The sequence below is a fragment of the Eriocheir sinensis genome, chromosome 6 (genome assembly GCF_024679095.1).
Source record: "Eriocheir sinensis breed Jianghai 21 chromosome 6, ASM2467909v1, whole genome shotgun sequence".
In the NCBI taxonomy this organism is placed as follows: Eukaryota; Metazoa; Arthropoda; class Malacostraca; order Decapoda; family Varunidae; genus Eriocheir; species Eriocheir sinensis.
The window spans coordinates 16,479,419-16,487,842 of NC_066514.1; the positions used below are offsets into that span (position 1 = coordinate 16,479,419).

At 42.4% G+C, this 8,424-nt stretch overlaps 1 long non-coding RNA gene across 1 annotated transcript; it reads right to left on the reverse strand.

Annotated features, from left to right (window-relative positions):
- Positions 1-1,019: 1,019 nt before the first annotated feature.
- On the reverse strand, positions 1,020-2,561 carry LOC126986645 (uncharacterized). Its single transcript, XR_007739856.1, has 3 exons — positions 1,651-2,561; positions 1,320-1,527; positions 1,020-1,176 (listed from the first exon to the last, which is right to left on the reverse strand). It is a non-coding gene; the product is annotated as an uncharacterized LOC126986645 (long non-coding RNA).
- Positions 2,562-8,424: the final 5,863 nt, after the last annotated feature.

Consider the following 8,424-nt stretch of genomic DNA (forward strand, 5'->3'; position numbering starts at 1 on the left):
CGTCACCCTCCTGCCGGGGGATCGGTCCTTTCGCACCGTGCCGGGGCGTCACCCTCCTGCCGGGGATCGGTTAGCGCGAGCGGTGACTTGTTGGGCGGAGGCCTGTGGCTACCTTTCCCCCTCCCTCTCCCTCTCCCGCTATTGATTTTTTTTCCAGTTTGCCAGCATGTGTGTGCGTGTCCCCCTCTATGCCCTACCCCTCGCGAGCGGTGACTTGATGGTCAGTCTGAGGGTACCCCTCCCTCTCCCTCTACCCGCTATTGATTTTTCAGTTTGCCAGCATATGCGTGTGTGTGTGTGTGCGTGTGTTACTGTTGATTTTCATATTGACTGGAGTTATATCGATTGTCTTTTCAGTGAGGGGTAGGAACGGGAAAAGTAGATTTTATACATTTTTATTGAAATATAGTGGAAAAAAAATGGTATGACAAGTTATTATATTACCTTAATCTAGTCTATTTTATTTGTTCTTTCTTAATCCAGGCTAATTTGTTCTTTCTTAATCCAGACTAAATACATGCTAAGCCTAAAAACAAAAACACACAATCGCCATAAAAAAAAAAAGACATATTACAAACTCACACCGTACAGGCTCAAAGAAATACAATGGAAACCCACCCATCCTACCCTTTTTTTTTTCCCTCCCCCAAAATAAATCCTAATTGAAAGAGACATATTACAAACTTATGTCGTACATGCCCAAAGACAGCCCATAAAAGGATGACAACACGAGTACATATACAAATGAAGAAAAAAATACACAACACAAGCACATATATATATAAAATAATACACACAGAGCGAGTACATATATAAAAAAAGATTGTTAAGCACTAAATATAGGACTCTCACAGATTCGGCCACCATATGCATCTCTAACTTCCAAGACATTAGTGAATTTTATTCGCTTCCACTCATAAAATCCATAATGGATTTTAGTAACTTCCCACCACCCGCCTATGACACTTCCAAGAAAGGTCAAGCGGGGTATGTCAAGTCAGAAGTGGGCGCGGCCGCAACACTTCCGCCATATGCTGCATTTTTTTTCCAGTCGTGATTGACGCATTTCATGATCTTTTTGCTGCAGACGACTTCGCCGCCGCTCTCGCGATTCAGCGCCCGACGGAGAGTCAAGACACACCATCACCGAAGCGTGTCTGTTGTTGTTGCCGTGGACTTATGAAAAGATAGAGAAACATTATTAGACAAAAAATAATTCAATCTCTCTCTCTCTCTCTCTCTCTCTCTCTCTCTCTCTCTCTCTCTCTCTCTCTCTCTCTTTCTCTCTCTCTCTTTTGTAAGAATAAAAAAATACTTACTATGCGTTACGCTGTCCGGTGGGTCGTTCTTCAGATGAGACACTGGTAATGGAGGTATCACATCCTTCCCTCAGCACACGCCGCCCCATTTTACCGACACCTCCCAACGCGCCGCGGTTGTTGTTGCCCAATGACTCGCCCGTGATATGTTCACCGGTAGACTTGGGAGTTTCTGGAACATCCCCCACCTCACCACCACCAACATCCGCTGAAATGACAAGAAATATATATATATATATATATATTTTTTTTTAAACACAATGAATAAGAAATACACACACACCAGCGCTTGTGCGCGCAGAAAAAAAAATACAAGAGGCGGATATCTCACCTCCGTTTCTGGGATGTGATGTGTTATCCACGGCTTCAGCTTGGGATGTGTTATCCATGGCTTCAACTTCTAATGCGGCTTGACCCATTATCTGATCGTCAACATCGTCAGCATGAAGAGTTGCAGCGGCAGCGTGGGGCTGTTGTTGTTGTTGTTGTTGTTGTAAGGTCATGACGGCGAAGACTTCCTCTATGACGCTCCTCTCGCAACGTTAGGGGACTGACTAAGCTACCCGGGGTTATTTGGGGCATATGCGCACACTACCACAAGCCTTTTCTTCTTCCGAGGCTACCCCAGGTTATAGGGGACACGCCCACACATGTATGCAAACACGCGCGCACATGCCCAAAACCACAAGCCATTCTTCATCCGAACAATAGGAAAGCGTGAACAAACTCACACCCACCCGGTCACGTCGCACGAAAAAAAAAACAGAATCCTGTTCTTAATAACTACATATAACTACACACACACGCCATAAATGAATAAGCTATATACTACTTCTCTACATTTTTTTTACACATAGGAAAGCGTGAACAAACTCACACCCACCCGGTCACATCGCACGAAAAAAAAAAAAAATCCTGTTCTTAATAACTACATATAATTGCACACACACGCCATAAATGAATAAGCTACATGCTACTGCTCTACATTTTTTACACACACACACATTGTAGCATTTAATAAGTTAGCCACATATCTTAGAAATACAATGCTTGTAAGTCAGTCCTTGACTAGATTGACAAAATGTTTTTATACATGGGGGCATTTTAAACATTCTATAAGCATATGTTAACACCTTTCTGTCATTCTTCAAAAAATTTCCTAAATCATAATTATCTTTCAGAAACTGACTAGTCCTCTCTAAGCCTATTTTATTACATAAGTATACGAATTGAATGCAATACACCAGAGTTTTGTCCGACTGTAATCTTGCGGCAAGTTTAAAAACAGGATAATCTTTATGCTTATTTAAGAAACTTCGAAAGTACTTAGAATATAATGATGGGGTCAGGGCGTATGTGTCGAAGAAATATATACACTTATCACTAACATAGAACACCACCCAGTGACCCATTTTCGAAGCTTGCGATGCGCCTAACACATTAGCAATAAAGACAATGGGCTTGTCTGACTCACTCCTTAGATTTAATTTCGCTACATCGTCAGCGGAAGACAGCCTAAGAAATATATATTATTGTCATAAAGTTTTCCTTGTAGAGCTTTCATAATTTGTTGATTATTCATTATGCTCTAGTGTCGCAAGACACGTGCCTCTCGAGTTGATTGACAACACTCCTTTGTATCCCCAAAACAGATAATTACTAAATTTTCATCCAAGCCTTTTTAAGCTGAAGACTTATGCGTAAGTTTCCACTGTGTTCAAGAGGCACTGTGCCTCGTATGTCTTCCGGTAACAAACTAAAACAAACACTGTCCTTCCTTTCTTAAAGCTATCGTAATCAAGCAAAGTGTCATTTTCTACTCCTAAACTATCTAAAAGATCATAATAGACTCGCGTACACTCGTGGGGAAAAGAAACCGTCGGTTTATACATATTCATACCATTGACAGAGACTGTTAGTTCAGACAAATCAGCATTCTTGAAATACAAGCCATTTTTATTATATACACCCGAAAAGGCCCTCATGTCAGCCATAACGATATATAAACGCTCTGGAATGACATTTCACCACGGTTGGTCACAGACAATACTTGTCTGCTGTTTGCCGAGAACCAGAGATTTATATAACGTCTTGTTAAATATTGTACGCGTTATTTTTCCTGTCTCTAATTCTTTATTTAATGCAAGCAATGCTGACGGATAGGGTTGGAGTCTGGTGACCCAAAGTTTAGCAAAATCAATATGGGCACGCACAGCACTCCCATCGCCGTCAGTGTTCAAATACCAAGCTTCGTTAGCTAACTCAAGCCTTATTCTCAATGGGATGTCGTCGCATAAATACTGATCACAAGAAGTAATGTCCGACATTAATGGGAAGGTGAGATGAAGACCGTGATCTTTGATATCTTTTAAATGTCTCTTGTATTTGCTCCCAAGGCTAGTGAAGTATGCGGCGTCATAGGTTTCGGCTACGCCTGCTCCACCAGACCTGTTATCTTTGAGGAGGTTTCCTATTTCTCCGAATGATTTGAGTTTTAACGTGGAGAAGGTGGTGAGCATTTTTAGGAATGACCAGTAATTAAAGTATGGGTTACTTTCAACCATTTGATCGCCTACATACACCTGAATTGATTTGAACATGGTATTAGCAGTGCCATTGCAGAATTCGACATTGACAGCCTCCTCGACTTTTGTTTGTCCATCAGCTTGAGTGACACTTAATTTCAACTCAAGAATTAATTTAGCAAGATCGATAAATGCCCCTTCACCCCGGCACGCGGAACTCTAGGTACTTATCTTTTAACCGGGCGTGGCTGGACAAATTTACAGGTAAAATGTCGACAAGAGTTTTAGACGCAATAGAGCTCTCAACCTGGCGTTGTCTGTTGATTCTAGAATTCGTCAACCACACTGAGCGCATAATCAGAAATCGGAACGGAGGGAGCGGCGGAGGCCATGCTGTTGTCGCTTTCGTCGCCCGCTATATACTAATGGAGACACTGGTCGCGGGGAGGCGACGTGTTAACGTGCGAAGACACCACTCACTAAAAAAATAAAGGCAAGCCCACGCGCGCGCAGGTCAGAATGTTCCTCCTTCCCCTTTTTTTTTTTTCATGAGTGTCCACCGCACCTCCACATTACTAAATTATATCAAACACATCGCTGTTCTTTCTCTCGCAACCACTTTTCCTTTTATTAATTTTTTTCTTCTTCTTGTTTCGCGAAGTAACTCTTCTTTTTTCCTCCTTTAATAATTCTAGCACCTACGTCACTTAAGGCTTCAATACCTCTTTTCTTTAAAGCGCCTCTCACACTTTTTGTCCACTGCTCACATCCTGGATAACATCTTGAGTAAACTTAAGCGCTGAGGGCTTAACGGTTCTGAATAGAAAGGGCATTACACTCTTGGCTAGGTTTGCGAGCGTACTAAAATACCGCCACCTCTTTGATGTAGTCTTGCAGGATGGGCGAAATGCACAGTTCGAATATTGTCAAAACCACCCCCCACCTGATGTGGAAAGCTACTCAAAAGACTTGAAAATTCACCCTCCGTAGGCGGAAGAAACATTGTTCGCGACGATGACTGCATGACCACTTGTTAAAAAAATATAAAGCGTCATTTTATAGCTACACAGTGGTTTGTGTCTGTCGCCCATCCCCGGCAGTTGAGGCTTTCGCGGGAGATTCTTCGTCCCCTCTTCCTGCCCCAAGAGCATTACCTTAACGTTATTCAAATCTAGTTGGTGGGCAAAGATCTTAACTCCTTCAAGTAGGCCACGTTCCATTCATGATCCATCTTTCCCCTTCGTCCTACGCCGGTAGGAAAAATGACTTTTCGAATGTTTTTTCTGCTTTACATAATCACCAAGCTCATTGAGGCAACATTTAAAATTATCGCGTCTGCTTTGCTTGGTGTCCGACATTAAACCGTTCACATAATGCATATCTCTGCTGGTTTCAATAAAATATCTTGACACGTCATTATATTCTACAGATTCACCCTGACAAAATTGAGTCACCATACCCACCACAATGGGATAATTTGATTCCGTGGGTGGTTCCTTCACTACCAGCGACCCCACATTCGGTCTGTCACTCCAAACGACTCTGTTCAAATTATAAAGTTGTTTCCGATTTTCAAAGAGATTAGCATAGCCATACACTTCAGCCAAGTCCTTGGCTATACCGCTAAGTTTAAAACTGCTGGCGTTGATGGTGGCTACTAAACACACACTGTCGTCAATGAACTGGCGATCGGTCATTCGCCCTTCACAGGAATGATGGGATAATCTGACATGTTTATAGAAAAATATATATTAATTCTCGCTCTTACTCACGCTTAGTGTCTCCCTGTCCCGCGAGGTCACACAAGTGCCTATATCCCACCCCAAAACAAAATCCTTTTTATACGCGATAATTCTCCCACGTCATACCCGGCATCCGCGCGGGGCGGAGAAAGAAGGCGTGGGGCGTGGCTTTGCCCGAATTGGGGCACTTCTCCTTCCTCCCCCACCTCCTCCTCCAAACAGTTGCTTCCTTGCCTTATTATTGCGTATAAATGAGGGATCTAAGTTTGTGTTGTGGAAAAGCATTTTAATAAATGGTATATCATCAGCTTTGAAGCCTAATTTGCTGTTGACGTCACTTAAGGTTTGCAATATATCAATGACGTTAAAATTATTAATGGGGCTCAAAAGATTTCCGTTTGTATCCCATGTAATTCCTGGAGTATGTTTCATGAGAGCTAAGAAAGCTTTGGCATAATCCCTTTGAGCTGCTTTCATTCTAACATCAATCCTGTTATCTATGGCGGGTTTCGAATCGATAGTATTGGTGGGGAACGTCGTGCGAGGACCTATGGCCGCTATAGATGGCGGGTGGTTGTTTGGGGTTAATACATCTTGCAGCGCGCGTCTCTTTATATTTTTAATGCAGTTGACGCCTTGACCGTCGAACCCGACAACGGTTTCCGCACTCTCTTTTCTTTTTTTCCTCGTCCGTCTTTCTGTTTCGTTTTATGTTACGGCTCCCCGTAGAAGACTTGAGTAAAATTGTTCTGCTGTTGATTTCGGGATGAGACAATATTCCTTCATTTTGTTAAAAGACCAGTTATGACACTAGCTGCCAGAGGTAACAGCACAGAGTATAGCACCGCCCGCTGTGTTCGCAGTATTTTTTTTTTTAGTGTACTTACCCCTTGTTGGCGAGTTTCCTTATGTGTTTTTATATTTGTTCAGGGATTTCACAATCTTTGTATTTCGCGTAAGATTAGTTTTAGGAAATTTAGAAACACTTCTGACAAGCAATCTATATGTTTCTTGTTCAACACTGCAATTACTTTTTCCGCTTGTCGGGGAGAGTTTAGCCAACAACAAAACAAGATCCTTGTGAACAAAGGCGAGGGAGGTGCTTTTTTTCTTCTTGTTGGTGAATTCGAGGTCATTAGGAAATATCTTGAGCGTCTATCCAACAGTCTTGACTCGGATCATAACCCAACCAAGATACAAAAAATTGTTTGCGACCGTTCACCACTCTCGATTTTTTTATGCTGACAGGAAAACGTCCGGTAGCTGAACTTTGATAAGCTCCTCTTTGTAAAACAAGCCTTGGATGGGTTGATTGGATAAATCTTGCAAGGTATAACCCAATGGGGACTGTCGATAATCCACGCTTGCAATTTTAAATATTTCTTCTGTGATTTGGATATGAAAGCCTCTGGTAAATTTAGAAGCTTTATCCGCGCCCACGAGTAGAAAGTAGTCCCCGATTTTCAGCACACGAATGGCTTTACCTTGAAGCTTGTCTCTGTTTTATAATTATGCATTTTCTTAAACTGACGAATGATTCCTCGCGGGTCCTTCATGGCATGTACTTCGGCTGGGGTTTTCCTAGACGTGCGTGAGGCGTGCGGTTATAGCTCTCAGTACCTTCTGCAAGATGGAAATATACTCGAGTTTATTGTGAGCTGTCATATACCTATATATTCGACCTTTCAGAGTTCTGATAAATCGCTCAGCAAGGCTGCTTTTTATCTCTTGGGAGTAAACGCTGTACATTTTATGTCTTTACTTTGCAAATAGGTTTGAAGTGGACGATTATAGAACTCTTTGCCTCGGTCAACACAGAGCCTAGAGACCCCACTGAAAGCAGCGTCTTCCTCTAGCAATGTCTTCATTGCCATTACCATCGATTTTGCATCTTTACGTTTAAGAGGCAGGGCTTTGGCGTACCTGGAAAATGCATCAACGCAGACTAAGATGTAATTATGACCTCCATTAAAGCGGGACAATTCTTTCATGTCCGCGAGATCTGCTGCTATGATAACTCGCGGTTTGGGACTGAGAATAGCGCGTCGCTTAAACTTATGGGGTTGTATCTTATGTAATGTGTGTGTTCTGCAACCTTCCATAAACTGTTCAACATCGCGCATAGAAACGTCGGGTTCAATGGCTCTCGCTGCTAAAAATAAAGGCCTCACTCCACTTAAGCCTCCAGGTACTTGAGGGTCTTCATAAAGTGACTTTAAAAGACGTGTCTTGGATGGGGCTAGCATGTCGCTCACTCTCTCCACGAGTACACAACCTCACAGGAGCCGTCGTTCGCTATATTTGATCTCAGTGATAGGATCTCGGGGTAGTTATGCAGACGTCAGCCAGCAGATAGCCGTATGGTTTTCCCGCAACAGCTCGCTTGTAGATACTGAGAAATGCCTGGGCTCTGTCACGACCATACAATTGACGACCTAGAAGTTCAATTTGACCAAGATCTCTTTGTTTAAGCAAAACGAAATGAGTGCAATTGAGGATATGCTTCGCGCATACTTTCCCTGCATAAATAAGTTCTGAGAAATGAGTATGGAGCTAAGGCCAAGATGTCTGCCTTTAATAAAAACATTGGCGACGCTTTCATCATTGGCTGCGCGTAAAAAAAGTTATCGTCATATACTACTAACATAGATTTATTTTTCTGACAGAGATCAATTTCCTGTTCTGGGTCTATAATGTCCTTACTAAGTATTACTTTATTTTGCAGCTCTGGCAAGTCTTGAATGGGATGATGTGTTGCACCGCAAATAAGAACTCGATAGAATTTGTCACAATATTTCCGCACAAGTCGCGTCACTAGCTGTGTCTTCCCAGATCCTG